This window comes from Diceros bicornis, chromosome 36, assembly GCF_020826845.1.
Source record: "Diceros bicornis minor isolate mBicDic1 chromosome 36, mDicBic1.mat.cur, whole genome shotgun sequence".
Taxonomy (NCBI): domain Eukaryota; kingdom Metazoa; phylum Chordata; class Mammalia; order Perissodactyla; family Rhinocerotidae; genus Diceros; species Diceros bicornis.
In genome coordinates, this window is record NC_080775.1 from 14604257 (window position 1) to 14620513 (window position 16257).

A 16257-nucleotide genomic window follows, 5' to 3' on the forward strand; every position below is an offset into this window, starting at 1 on the left:
TGCCCATCTGTCGGTTGTCATACTGCAGTGGCTGTGTGTTGCTGAGATGCTGAAGCTCTGCCACCAGGATTTCCAACACCAGCAGGGTCACACATGGTGAACGTGTTTCAGCGGAGCTTCCAGAATAAGACAGACTAGGAAGAAGGACCTGGCCACCCACTTCCGGAAAAACTGGCCATGAAAACCCTATGAATAGCGACAAAGCATCGTCTGATACAGCACAGGAAGGTGAGAGGATGGTGCAAAAAGACTAGGCAGGGTTCCACTCTGCTGTGCACAGGGGCGCTAGGAGCTGGAATCGACTCATGACACTGACAGCAACAGGCAGTGGTCAGGGCTGGGACGTGGCAGGGGGCAGACTCTCAGGTGGTCACTGTTCTCCTCCTTTGCTTACCACCTGGTTATAAGCAGGGCCCCGCTCCCTGTCCAGCCTCACAGCTCACTCTTCCCTGCTGGCTTTTCACTCCCCAGCAAATGAGAAGCTCGTGCAAGTCCTCGCCGCTTGCTCACGCTGTACCTCTGCACAGAGGACCTCCCGAGTCCCCTTGACCTGGCTGACTCCCTTGCTCTTCACCCTCAGCTCCGACATCTCGTTCTCCCCAAGTCTCCCCAGAGGGCCCCTCTCCAGCGCTCTACAACAGCCCGTGCACATCTCTACGTGGAGCACTTTACTATAACCATTTCTGTGTATGCCTGTATTCCTCACTCTATGGGGAATTCCTCAAGGGTAGGAATCATGGCAGTGCTTTGTTTGTTTTTTAAGAGTTTTATTTTATTCTAAATCCTCAAAATTTGTTAATTTGTAAGCAGTGCATTTAATTTAGCCTTATCACTTTCTTTTGGGAAGCATTGTGATAATTACCCAATAGATTTTTATAATTAAATCTATCCAGCTAATAAAAAACAGGACAAGTGTCTGACAGTAAAAACCAGCATTGGACCATTTCATATAATCGTTTTAATAAAGGCGCCCTAAATTATAGTCAGTGTGAAACTGTAAGTGGGTGTGTCTCTTATAAATGAGTGGGACCCAGTTTCGAGGTGGCAAGGCTAACATCGAAGCCCAGTTTGGTGGAATACCTGTGAATGTTCTGAAGATTCCTAAGAGTGTTCATTGAGGTCTCGTAAAAGCATTTAATAATCCAGCAGGTGTAATTTCTATCATGAAGTGGATGTCCTTCCATCTCTCCTCTTCGCCTCTACTTAGTAAACTCTACATTGTTTGGATGTTGGCTTTCAGAAGCTTAAGGTTCTTCCTTCGTTTATATTCTTTTACTGTCTCTAGTGTGGTCTTGGGAAGATCTTCACAGGTCTTTTCTCCTACCTCACTCCCTTTTTCCCTTCAAAAATCCAAAACAGAGCAAATAAACACTGTGGTCTGAACAGCTGGTCCTAAGCAGGGGCCAGGGTGCCTTGGGACAATTTTGGTCTTGAGTTCTCAGTAGAAGAGGCAATATACAGCAGAGAGAAAGGAAAGTACCTTTAGAATCTTCAGAGAAAGCTTCCTGTGCTCTTTACAAAGAAAATTCCCTTGGAACCCACATACACTGCTGGTGGGAATGCAAACTGGTGCAGCCACTATGGAAAAAAATATGGAGATTTCTCAAAAAATAAAAAATAGAAATGATCCCGCTATCCCACTACTGGATGTTTATCCAAAGAACATGAAATCAACAATTAAATGACATTTATGGGTCCTTGTGTTCATCGCAGCATTATTCCTGATAGCTAAGGTGTGGAAGCAACCCAAGTGCTCATCAACGGATGAATGGATAAGATGTGGCATATATATATATACACACAATAGAATACTACCCAGCCATAAAAAAAGACAAAATCATGCCATTTGAGACAACATGGATGGACCTTGAGCGTATTATGCTAAGCAAAATAAGCCAGACAGAGAAAGACAAACACCGTATGTTTGTCTTCTCACATATATGGAAGATAAACAAACACATGGATAAGGAGAATAGATCAGAGGTTCCCAGAGGGGAAGGGGGTGGGGGAGGGTGAAAGGGGTAAAGGGGCACGTATGTATGGCAATGGATAAAAACTAGACTATTGTTGGTGAACAGGTGCAGTCTATACAGAAACTGATATATAATATTGTACACCTGAAATTACACAGTGTTATAAGCCAGTATGACCTCAATAAAAGAATTTTTAAAAAATTCCCTTGGAAACAGTTATAACCTAAACTGGGATCAGGTAATAATAATAATCATCGCTATTATTTATTGAATGGTGCAAGGCACATTGTGGGCATCATTCATAATCCTTGCAGCAACACTGCACAGTAGGTGTTACTAATTCCCGTTGTATAGATCCAGAAATTGAGGCTCAGAAACATTAAGTAATGTGCCAAAAGTCCACACCCAGAAAAAGGCAGATTTGAACCCTAGTCTGTCTCTAAGGCCTCCCTAGTGTGTTCTTTCCACTGAGGCTTAATTTTAAGCAAAAGCAGAAATTGGTCCGTCAGGGGCTCACAGCGAGAGGAGTCTCAGGACTGGTTTCTGGTGGAGTGGATGGGTAGAGGGCGAGCTTGAGGAAGGAGTGGAAAGCAGGAAATGCCAAAGATAATATTCAACCAGGTGACATTTTTGCTGATTGCTGCCCCTAGTTGCCCCTGGTCATCAAAATCATCCCCCGCAAGCAGAGCACTGCAGACACAAGGAGGCATTCTCCAAGGGCAAGTTCAATGACAGGGCACAGCTGAGTCACTGCTGGCCCCCAGTTTGCTAACCTGGCGTGGTATGTACTTTTACAACAGTTTATTTGAGGATTCTCTCTATTTTCACCATAATCCTAGTGGTTCGCACAGTCCCATCTCTGATTCTGCTCTTCATCCCTGTAGCGCTTTGAATGGGTCAATCTGAGTCTTCAGGCGGGGCCTTCCTTATCTGTCCACATAGCAGGCTGAAATTGGTGTTATGATCCACTTTCCTGCCCAAAGACGCCGAGAGCCATAGTCGTAGTGGTTAGGAGTGCAGGCTATGGCACTAGACAACCACAGGTCAACAACTCACTAGTTGTGTAACCTTAGGCTAACGAGTTCTGACCTCCTCTCGGTCTTGGTTTGCTACTCAAAGGGTCGCTGTGAGGATCGCATTGGATAATGTATATAGAGTTGGGCACAGAGCATGTGTTTAATAAAATATATGCTATAAATATTCTTATTTGCGTTATCTGCATACATTAAGGACTAGAAATCTGGCAGCTTTTTTCTGTATAGTACCCCCTTGCCCACCACGTTAGATGTTAATTCTCAGTTGAAGCCCTATACCTAAGTGTTGTGAGCTTTAATGAGATCCCAGGTGAGCTACGTCCTGTAAATAAATCGTAGGGAATATCCTTGTCCTAAATAATGGTGTCCTGAATTCCATCCCTTTTATGCGAGTGCACTGTGTGCCTTCTCCTTATAAAGAGTGTTCACCCTGCTCATCTGTGACTAAATTAAGAGGGGATTCAAGTCCATTTAAGTAGCCTACAACTTCCTCCAGCCATTGGGGATACATTGCTTTCTATGGATGCTCCTGGAATGACGTTCTGTCACAGCATGTACCCGTAAAGGGTTACTCCATCTCATCCCCAGATGTGTCGTGCAGCACGTCCACACCCACATGTGAGCTTCCAGTTCCTTCTGCCTGCTCAGACACTTGCAGCCCTGATCACTCAGCAAGTCAGCAACAGCACCCACTTAAGTGATGCAGAGCCCTTAACATTTTACTCCATTTCTTGGGAATCTAAATTAAATTCCATTTTATATAAGAAAAGGTCTGTAGAGAGAAAAAGAAAATGAGCTGACTTTTATGTTTGTTCAGTCTCCGTTCACTGGGAAATCCAAGGTGGGTTCCAAATTAGACAAAGCAAAGTATCCTGACAGTTCATTCCTAGGACACTTGCAGTGTCTGCGCTGTTGTGTTCTTACTCATTGTTCACAGCAGCGCTGTGAGGGTTGACGGCTTGTGTAAGCACCTGAGCCGGACAGAGGAGGAAAGGGACAAGAATTGTTCCTGGCCTGCCCAAGGGCTCCCAGTGAACTTGAGGGACATTCAGAATAAGAATAGACAGCTTCTCATAAGCCCTGCTCACCAATAGTATCCGCACAGGCTTGTTGCTAGATCAAATATTTATACCCTCATAAGTTACTTCCTACTGTAGTGAGTTCCTCATAATACAAAAGTACCTAAAATTCTTTTCTTTTAAAATTTTAAAGTCCTTATTTAAAAAATATTTTAAATAATGAAACATCACAAACATTCAGAAAAGTACAGAAAATATTAGACTAGTGTAAAACTACCATTATGATTGAACATTTTGCCTTATTTGTTTTAGACTGCCTTTCTTATTTTTTAAATTGAGATATAATTGACATATAACATTGTGTAAGTTTAAGGTGTATAATGTATTGATTTGATACATTTATATTTTGCAATTTGATTACTACCATAACACTTCTGTCGCATCGCATCGCATAATTGTTATTTCTTTTTTGTGGTGAGAACAATTAAGATCCAGTCTCTTAGCAACTTTGAAGTTTATAACACAGTATTGACTATAATCACCATGCTGGGCATTAGATCCCCAGAATTTACTTATCTACTGGTTGCATGTTTGAACCCTTGAACTGCAGGCCCTGGTAACCACTTTTCTACTCTGTTTTTACAAGTTTGGCTTTTTCAGATTCCACATATAAGGGATGTCATGCAATGTTTGGGTTTCTCTATCTGACTTATCTCACTTAGCATAATGCCCTCAAGGTCCAGCCATGTTGTCAAAAATGGTAGACTGCCTTTCTTATTGGGAGAGAGACAGAGAGAGACAGAAACAGAGAGAGAAACCTCTCATCCTTTCTCCTTCCTACCCCAGAAGTTGAGACCCTCCTAAAGTTGTTGTATATTATTCCCATACTTTTTTTGTTTTTGCCCTTGGACTACATATGAATATAGCCATAAACAGTGTATACTGTTCAGTGTGCTTTTAAATCTTACAGAAATGCAACCTGAACAGATTTATCTTTTCACGATTTATTTTTCATTCAACATGATGTTTTTGAGATTTATCAATATTGACACGTTCAGATTTAGTCCATCTATTTGATTCCATTGTGCAAATAGACCACAAGTGATTTATCCATCTCCCACTGAAAGACAAGTTACCTCTAAGTTTTCACAATGACAGTCATCTGGGGGCTTTGCTGTCACTGTTCTCTCTGCCTAGCGTGCTGGCTTCCCTGTTACTCATTCATTCAACAACAGTCTCATAACGTCCCCTTAATTTGCTCTCTTATTCCTTCAGGTTTTTACTCAATTGTCACTGGGATTGCCAGGTAAAATACAGGATGTCCAGTTAAATTTGAATTTCAGATAAACAATGAGTAAATGCATAGAAGAATGTCCCAAATATTGTATCAGATATGCTTATACTCAAAAAAAAATTCACCGATTATCTGAAATTAAAATGTAAGGGGGCCGGCCCAGTGGTCTAGTAGTTAAGTTCGTGCACTCTGCTTTGGCAGCCCGGGGTTCGCAGGTTCGGATCCTGGGCGTGGACCCACACTCCGCTCATCAAGCCATGCTGTGGCGGCGACCCACATACAAAATAGAAGAAGACTGGCAGAGATGTTAGCTCAGTGATAATCTTCCTCAAGCAAAAAAAGAGGAAGATTGGCAACAGATGTTAGCTCAGGGCCAGTCTTCCTCACCACACACACAAAAAAAGTGGGTGTCTTGTCTTTTTATTTGCTAAATCTAGCAGCTCTAATGGTCACCTTTTCAATGAGATTATCCCTGTCCATCCTATTAAAGTTTTTAATCCCCTCCCTAACATTTCCTATTCTCTTTCTCTGTTTTAGTTTTCTTCATGGTACTTATCACCAATTTACCTACCATATATTTGCCTATTTTGGGGTCATCCTCCTCTAGAGCGTAAGCTCCTCGAAGACAGAATTTTTGTTTGTTTTGTCCTCCATTATGTCTGTAATACCTAGAATAGTAGGTGGGACACAGTATACGCTCAATAAATATTTGCTGAATGAATGAAAGAATGCAGAGACTATCTTTGTATATGTCTCCTCAGTATGCGTATGAGAATTTCTCTAGGATAAACACTTGGAAATGGAATTTCCATACAAAAAAAACTTGCATTTTGTAGGGGTGTGTGCCTTTACTGGGTATCACCAATTTACTGTTTAAAGTGGTTGAACTAATTTCCATTCCCATCAGCAGTGTATAAAAGTCCCTATTTCTCCACATCCTTCCTTTCTTTCTTTTCCTTTGAAAATACAATTATTTTAATTTTTGTAGCAACAGTTAAAACCAGCATGAAAATATAAGATACCCACCAGTGAATTAGAGCTAGTGAATTCATAATAAACAGTAATTGTTAATCCAAAAGGTGTCAGGTGTTCTTGGGCACTTATTTAAAAGATGGGTTAATTATTATGGATGTGAAAACAATCCTAAGCCATGGTATCTCTTGTGTAAGAAAGGAAACAAAAATTGCACAAACTCATCACTGCTGCAGTGACATTGAAAAGCCCATTATACAAATTTCAAGGGAAAACCACCTTATTATTATTATTCAACTAAAAAAGAGGAAGTTTTGGCTAAGAGCCATGAAATGAAAACACACACACAAATTGCATGGCAAGTTCTTTAAGATCAGATTCAGAATTGTCAGAAACATGGAACTCATATCAAAAGAGAAAATTTGATAAAGTCCTTTGTTATAGATATGGTCAATCTCTTTTAGGTCTAAAAGATGAACTTAAGCTATACATTGCAAAAGACGTGTGATCAAAGAATACAATAAAATGATACATTTTAATGGGTTGTTAATATATTCTTGACCAGTCATGAGTTAGATTGTGGTCTATGGCAAAAACGGTCACAATCCTTCAATCCTCCCTGTAGCCAGGCTCCTTATAATGTGATTGTGAAGTGATATCTAGAGGTGAGTTGTATTTTCTTTCCTCTTGAACCTGGACTGGGCTTCTGACTTGTGTTGGCCAATGAAATGCAGAAGTGACAATGTGCCGGTTCAAAAGTTAGCACTCAAAGGGTCTTTCACGCTCCTGTTTGATCTCTTGGAGCACTACCTGGCTGATCAAGCCTGAGCTAGCCTGCTAGAAGATGTGGGACCAAGTGGCTCAAAGCTGAGTCAGCCTGGTTGTCCCAGCTGGGGCCCCAGAGAGGTGAGAGAGCCCAGCCAGGATCAGCAAAGTTGCTGCTTGGCTTATAGCTGACCACAGAGGCCTGAGGGAGACCAGAAGAACTGCCCTGCTGAGCCCAGCCCAAACTGCCAACACACACAATCATGAGTTGAATAAACGCTGGTTGTTTTCAGCCACTACATGTTGTGACGATTTGTTACACAGCAATGGGGAAATGATACACCAGCTAAGTTGGTTCCTCACCCTACAGAAAGCAGAGCTGTTACTTTCTTTGGCTATATTTGTGCTGATGAAATTTCTGAATATATCTTGATTTGCAAAGGGTTTCATGGTACAATAACTCATCATTTTTTTCCAACAAAATATGCGAATGCTGTATTGAGCACAAGAGCAGCTGGAACCCATAAAATGTCACGTACAGAGCTGGGCACCCATCTACAACAGACACAGCTATATCACACCACTTCACCCCCTGCAGGCACCAGCAGCCACTGCAGCATCCACCAAGAACACCTTACTTTCAAGCTGCTGGAATTTTTGTGACTAAAAATCTCGTAGTTTGCAAAAACTCGTCTTTTTAGGGAAATTTGTAAGAAAATGAAAAGTGCTTCTGAAATCCGACTTAAAAAAAAAAAAATAGAATTCTGAGCATATCCTTGGCCAGGGGAAGTTGCCAGGGGAAGCCAGGGGAAGCTGCTAGCTGGAGTTTTCAAACTCAGAGATGAGTTGTTCAGTTTCCTTCATGGAAAGCGAAAAACAAAAAAGCTCTGATTACAACCTTTAGAAAATCCAAATAAATAGAGTTAATAATGAGGAAGAGTGGTTTGCAAAGGTTTTTTTCTTCAAGGCTAAACTTTCACAGTTAGCCAGAGCTAACCAAAGCTTTTTTTCCCCTGCGTGTGGGAAGATCACTTCCATAAAAAGGAAGTTCTACAAGTGGATGCAAAGAGTTGATGGGGAACGGAAGTCTTTTGTAACTCTAAGTTCATTTCATGTTATGAAAACCATCGTGTTTGGGGTTAAAAAAAAGAAAAACACCCTTAGTCATCTTACTTTCCTGAAAAAGGCTTAGATCCCCAAGAATTTAAAAGAGATTAATTAGTGGACCAGTGACTGTCTCAGTTCACTATTTGCAAAAAGATGCATTTTTTGACATTTCTATCTGCAGACGCCTAGAAATGCTCCATACTTTGATAGCATCCCAGAGAATCTCCAGCGATTATGCTGGCATAGCACATAAAGCAGGGAGAGAAATGTTGCTTTTCCTAGCCACATATTTATGGGCGTCCCGGTCCTCAAAATGCTGAGGCACCAAAACAGAGAAGAGAAACTCTCTGAACCCTGAAACTGACAGTTTTAGCTTTCTACAGTTTTCTTTAATGTGGTTCAGTTTTCCAAAATGAATAGGCACAATCCAAATGCTTCCAACTTTTGCTTTTCCTTTTTTTTCCTGATGGCAAATAAATTAAATTCAACACGTGAATCCTTTATATTATGTAAAAAAATGCAAAATTTATGAGGAATATAAGATAAACAGTGAAACTGAAAATAAGCATCATACAATAACAAGCGTTGGTGAGGATGTGGAGAAATTGGAACCCTCATACATCGCTGGTGGGAATGTAAAATGGTGCTGCTACTTTGGAAAACAGTTTGGCAGATCCTCAAAATGTTAAAAAGAGTTGCCATATGACCCACTTGTAGGTATATTCCCAAGAGAAATGAAAACATACATCACACAAAAATTTGTACATGAATTAGTCATAATGGCAAAAATGGAAACAACTTAAATGTCTATCAACTGATGAGTGGATAAATAAAATGTAGTATATCCATACAATGGAATGTTATTCAGCCATCAAAAGCAATTATGTACTGATACATCCTACAACATGGGTGAAGCTTGAACACGCTATGCTAAATGAAAGAAGTCAGTTACAGAAGACAACATATTGTATAGACAAATTTGTCTATAGAGAAAGTAAATTAGTGGTTGCCTAGGGTTGAGGGAATGGGGTGATTGCAGGGTAGAAGGTGATAGTTAATGGGTTCAGGGTTTCTTTTTGGGGATGATAAAAATGTTCTAAAATTGATTGCAGTGATGGTTGCATTATTCTCTGAATATACTAAAAACTGCTGAATTGTAGACTTTAATGGGCAAATTGTATAGTATGTGAATCACAAGCATCCTCCTTTCATTAGGGCACTATACCCAGGCTCTGGTGTACGTCTTTGTTCTTCTCTGCCATTAGGGTCCTTGGTGCTGGAGGAATTCTATAATCATAAGGAAAAGTCAGGAGACATTCAAAAAGGAGTCTAGATAAATCCTCTCAAGTATATGATCCCCATTCATTCATCTAACAAACATTACTGAAATTCTACAACAAGCCAGGCACTATTTTTAGTACTAAAGATACACTTAGTGAACAAAATAGACCTCTCCCCCAAAGCTCCCTGTCCCTGCACTCATGAAGCTGACATACTAATGGGAGAGTCAGGCGATTAACAAATAAATAAATAAGTACATAGTAAATGAGACAGGACTGGGCTGTGGCCGGGAGGGAGGTAGATGCAGTGGAAGCCAGACTGCAGGGACAGAGGCCAGAACCTTGGGAAGAGGATTGTCATGAGTGAGTGGAAAGGCTGGAAGGTGGGAAGAGGCTTGACCACCTATAGACCCAACACCTCTCTACCTCCCTGGGGCACCACTGCATCCTGGAAAGGAGACAGCCATGGTCAAGATGAAAGACCTGTGGCCCCCGCTATGGCCAAGAAGGGGAGGGCGCCAGTTGACACCTCCTGTTGTAAAGGGCGTCGGAGCTGGGGAAGGGTCTGGGGACATTCAACTAGGGATGTATTCTTACCATGGGTAAGTTTATAAGTAGCAAAATAACCACATACAAATATCAATTAATGAAATAATATAGTAGCTATTGAGTAAACGTGTCCAATATGCCTGTGATGAATGCTGAGTAATAACATTATCAACAGTATGATTAATTAATATTATTGATTAATAATATCAATAATCATGATATTCAATATTATTAACAACAATAGCAACTGTAGTCTAATTAAAGAGCTTTATTGGTCTCTGCTTGTCCACCACAGAGCCTTGTCCTCGGTTATGTACTGATAACTATTTTTATTAACCCCTTGGATGAATTTATGAAGAATTCTTATCAAATTTTTAAAATGACAAAAACTTAAGAGAGCTAAAAAGCAGGATTCAAAAGGGTCTGAGAAGAGAGAATGATGGACTTAACAATGGGAGATGAACGTTTAACCAAACCAACTGCATATATGTAGGATGAAAAAAGCAGTTAGTATTAAAAACAGAAAAAGACATCCTGAATTTGATTGACAGTAAGCTTAAGAGGAGCCTAAAGTGTCATGCAGTGGACCGAAAAGCTAGTGCAATATTAGTATACAAAAGAAATCAGCGTGTTCTCGACAGGGGATTTCACAGGACAAATATATTCAGAACATCTATGAATGACTGTGTTCAGTTTCATGGGCTACACTTGAAGATGAATGTTTGCAAACAACTATGTCAAGATGAGGACAATTAGGATGGGGAAGCATTTAGGGCCAACTTCAGTGGTTGAAGGGAATGGGGATGTTTAGTCCCCAAAAGGATAGTCTAGTTGAGGGGAGGCAGGAAAGTCGTTCTCAGGAGATTAGGTGTGTTAAGTACTGGTGCACGAAACTAGGACCACCACAGGAGGAGGCGGGGATTATAAGAGTGTAGACTTTACAGTGACTGTACAAAGGGCTTTGGGTAACTCGGAGACGCTAACCTATGGGATGGCTTCCTTGTGGTGTAGTGGGTCCTGTCACCCTGCAGAGGCTGGGTGCCCCCTGTGATCACGCAGTGGTGGGAATCCTTGCCCTGGGTGGGCGGTGAGACTCCTGACCCTGAGGTCCCTCTGACTCTCGGAGTCAGGGAGCTGGCACCTCCAACAAAGAGCTCCAGTGGGGTGGGTGGCTCAGGGACTACGGGGTCCCAACACTGGTACTTTGTATTCAGAGAACAAACACATGTTGTCCGAATTTAACCACCACTGAAGGCAGAAACTTGGAGAAGTAAATGTTATCTGGAATGGTGCTGCCTGCAGGTAAATTAGAAATGCAAATCTCTCCAAGACAGAAGCCTGCTCTTCATTTATTGAGCCCGGCACCGTCTATGGTTGGCTGACCTGGCTTGACCCTGGAATCCTTTAGTAGATTTCATTCCATCCTCTCTCCCTTGTAGAGTATGTCAGGGAGCCCCTCTCAGCTCTGTCATCTGAGCCGCCCACTCCAATCTGCCTGGTCACCACTGTAGACTGTTCACTTTGGTTTTGCTTTGTCTTCTCTCTTGGGTCTTTAGATAGTCCCACACTTCCAGAGGCTGCCTTCATCCAGCTCCTGGGCCTCACTGCTCATTTGGCTCCACATCTGCTATTGGGGTTCAGCCCTCCCCACTCCCCTCTGGGTTTTGGGGATCGTAGACCACATCAAGGACTTTAGTGCCCTGGAGGGAAGGTCCAGTGAGTGTGGTTGGCACTCACTAGTCCCACATAGTGTCATTTATTGACTGTCTACTATATGCCAGACACTTAACGGTCTATATTTCATTTAATCCTTATAATGACATTTCAGAGCAGGTATTATGCCCATTTCACAGAAGAGGAACGTAAGGCTCAGAGGCTACCTAATTTGCCCAAGGCTACTCAATGAGTAGCAGAACTAGAATTCACATCGCTCTCTATCTGCTTCCAAAATCTACATTTTTCTCTAGTTTTCAGTCAGCACCTTGCTAAAACTATGCCAGGTTTTCAGTAAATATTTGTCACTTATTTCTTTTTTGTTCATTTGCTTGTTTTTAGAGAATGAAGAAAAATATCCCACTCATTTTCCAAAAAACAGGCCATCATCGTATGACTTTTGCATAAACAGTGGTTCAGCGCGTTTAAAATGAAAGCTTTGTGTTTGACAAATTTCCTTTGAGGTTTTATACTTGGATAATTCTAAGTAGGAAAAGAATCGACTTTGTGGGTCTAATGAAGTTTTGGCTCTCAAAACTTATTTTAAATTACGACAAATTTAAAAAAAAAATTTAGTATTGCAGAGATGACTTATACTTCCTGATAAAGACTGTTATCACCAAGAAGTGGCTTTAGTTTGATGAATAACAAGTTAGGTGATGGCTTATTGACAAACGTGTGGGGCACCAAACGGGGCAGAGTGCAGCTCCCAGCTAGTGCGTAATTCAAGATTTAAAACACCGATGGATGAGGAGGGTTATGCCCAGATTGTTGGGAGATTCTTCAATTTTACCCAATTCTTCTCTCTTGTTGTATCTTAATACTCTTTGCAGATTTTATTTAATAGTAAACTCTTTTTATTTCCCGTAGGGAGAAAAACAAACAAACATACCCAAAACGTTCAATATCAAACTCCATGAAACAGCAACGCTGAGCAGAACACAGACACAGGCTTCCTCATTCTCCTGTTGGCAGGAATGACACAGGTGGACACTGTCTTCATATCACCAGGCAGAGGGGACAGGAGATCTGGGCCAGCACCAGACACCACTACTCGCTGTTTAATCAGTTTCTGACCCTCGGTTTTATCATCAATAAAATGAGGACTATAGTCCTTATAGGGCTGCAGAGAGGTTCAGATGAGGGGGTGTGGGAGATTGCACAGTAAACTATAAAGCACTCTACAAAAAGTGGTCATATTGCTATAGTCAGCAGACTCCAGTGGGGAGAATTCAACTGCCCTGCTATTAAAAAGGAGATCCCTTATCTAAAATTGCCTGCAACACGTTCTCTTCCTCATTACTGATTGGCTTTCCTCCTTTGTACTTATCACTTCCTAACATAACATGTTTTATTCATTTGTCCATTGTCTGTTTCCCCGTATGGGACTGCGATTCCCATGAATGCATGGTTTTCATCTATTTTGTTCTCTGTTGTATCCCAGAACCTTGAACAGTGCCTGGCACATACTAGGCTCAACATATTCTAGTTGAATGAATGCATGCCAGTGATATTTCTAGTCAAAATAACCCCCATCCTAGCCCCCAGCACTAATATTGTGAATAAGCAGTCACAAATCATAGTTTGAGGAACCCGAGCTTCGGAAGTAGGATCCAAGAGTGGTTTATTCATCTATTTCTTCATTCACTTAACTGATGTTTATTGAGTATCTACTATGTGCAAAGCTCTGGGTTAGGTGATGAATGAAGTATGCTAAGTATGGGTCATGAACATCAGTCAAGAATATTGTAAAACAAAGCAAAAGGGGCTTTGTAAAAAAAAAAGAGATTTCAAATACATATTTAAATAACGTGTCCCCCTAATTCCCAGGGACCATTCTATTATTCTATTTGGTGTCTTGACAGCCCATTTATAGACATCTTTGCTTTGAATGTCTTCTTTTTAGATTTAAGAGGTGTGTCTTGATTCCCAAAGTGACATCTGGTTGGACACTGAGGGCAAGATCCTGTATTCTCTGGTTTCCTCCATACTTCCTTCTAAAATAGTTGCAATTACTGTAGATACGTAGGTTTAAAAAACAGTATGGTTGATGTGCAAAAAAATTCCCTTAGCAGAAAAGGTTAAAAAGAGAAGCCCTGTTATAATATGATGACTATTAAATAAGAGCCAGTTGTCTGTGACTTTGTTTATTCTGCAGTTGGGTATCGTTTTACTTGGGAAGCTGTTCATTCATCATTGTACTAATGAATTAATAAGTAGCCAGATGCCTGTATTTTCCAATTATGTGCCCCACTTTGTTTCTGGGCAGTAACAGCAGGAATAGTTTAAAAGGAAAGGGCCAAGAGGGAAAGAAAAGTTAGAAATAGCTCAGAACCTTTAGAAATATGTGTGTGGTACACGTATCTCAAAGAATAACACATTATTCCTGACTTAAGAGTGTAGAAAATGCTTAGCAATGACGTATACACAAAAAAAGTGCCAATAAATAAAAAAGTTGCAATTAAGTAGAAGAACACCTATTTTGAAATCCTAAGTAATTTTTTAAAACTTTGGATGGAAACTATGCCCCAGCATGAACATCTGACCTGGCTTTTATAAAACAATAGGGACCATCACAGAAGCCAGTGAAAACTCGAGAAACTATCCCCCTACTGTCCCGAGGCTCTCCGATTGATCAGAAGGGGAGCAGGATTTTTAAAGGAGTGAAGAGTTTACTCTTGACTCTTGAATTGAAGAAAGGCTTCAAGTGTAAAGCAATCACAGAGTTACACCAAATCTTTTCTTCAGTTAGATGAAGAAAAATAAAGTCAAGAATTTTACCATTCCTCTAACATCTAGGCATTTTTGGTGGAAGCAAAACTATGTAGCTACTCGCTCAATGCTATCCTTTCCATCCAAAGGTTTTGGCCCCGTTAGGACAATACTGTAATACTGTCCTCAAGGCTAAGATGTGGTTCTTTAACTGAACACCTGCAACTCCTCCCTCACATCCTGCCTCCCCTCACCCACTCCTACTGGACTATTTAGAGAGTACATTAAATTTGTTCATCCAGAATGCAGACTTTCAAGGTGCTTTTAGGAATTCTTTCTAAGAACCTACAATACAATATATCCTTTGGTTGCATCCAAATTTGGGCACATTCTCAGAACCTGAATTTTAATATCATACATGTGTATTGGAAAACCACTGTACCTAAGAGTACTTCCCTGACATTACTAGGAGGTCAGAAATTAAGCACTGGGTGCTCCTACGGGAACATTTTTTTGCAGACAAGTGCCCTTCATTACTATTCCAAGGTTTTTTTTACACACATCATGTCTGTTTGGACCTGGGAGCCAACTTTTATATTCAATGCATAACTTTCTTTTTATCTTTTTAATCCTCCTGCAGCTCTTAGGATGGGACCAGCTAGGTACAGGTGCTTCAGTAGCAGAGTAGTAACGAACATTTAATAAATTCTAACTGTGTGTCTTGCATTGCACCAAGAACTTTATCTTAATTCACTTAATCCTCATGAGATCCCCATTTTCCAGATAAGGAATAGAGTCCCAGAGCTAGTGAGAGGCAGAAGTGAAATTCAAACTCAGACAGTGTGGCTCCAGTACCCTTACATTATTCTACATTGGTTCTCGTAGCAACATTTGCCTCCTTATATGTTGAGAATTTAGAAATTGAATATGGTGACTGCTATATGGGCTGAACTGTGTACCCCCCCAAATTCATATGTTGAAGCCCTAACCCCCCAGTGTGATGGTATTAGGAGGTGGGGCTTTTGGGAGGTGATTAGGGCTAGATGAGGTCATGAGGGTGGGGCCCTCATGAGGGGATTGGTGTTCTTATAAGAAGAAGACAAGACACCAGAGCTTCCTCTCTCTGCCACATGAGAACACGGTGAGAAGGCAGCCATCTACAAGCCAGGAAGAGAGCCCTCACCAGCTACCAAATCTGCCTGCACCTTGATCTCGGACTTCCCAGCCTCCAGAACCATGAGAAATAACTGCCTGCTGTTTAATCCACCACACTGTTGTTATAGCAGTCTGAACTGACTAAGACAGTGACAATTCATCTGTCTGTCTGTCTGCCTATCCCTGATGTTGGTGACAGGCAGTGAAGAATAAAAAGCAAAGGTACTGTGAAAGTAAACCGATGAGAAATTTAAGATCAATGTCAATACATGTATTATAACAGAGATTAAAGAAATTTACAGAGCCAGAAAATTTGTTTGAGAATATGTGGTCCAATCCCTTTATTTTATAGAAGAAAGTGGAACCCAGAGAGGTTGACTTGCTCAGAATCACATAGAAGTTAGTACAAGGAGAAGACAGATTGTTTTTTATTGTGTAGGATTAGAGAAGATCGATTTCTATGTATAAAGTAAGTAGATTCTGCTCTAAAAATAAAAAGCTCTTATTTTCCTCAAAGCTTGACTCGAAGTAGTAGGTATAATTCCCATTTTATTATTCTAATGGCAAATCACACTGCTTCTGACCAGAAAAAAACCAAAATATGAGACACAATTAGAAGCAGATGATGCCAGTTAAAAATTATTTAGAAACCAACAAATTCAGCACTTTGTAATTTTTTTCTCT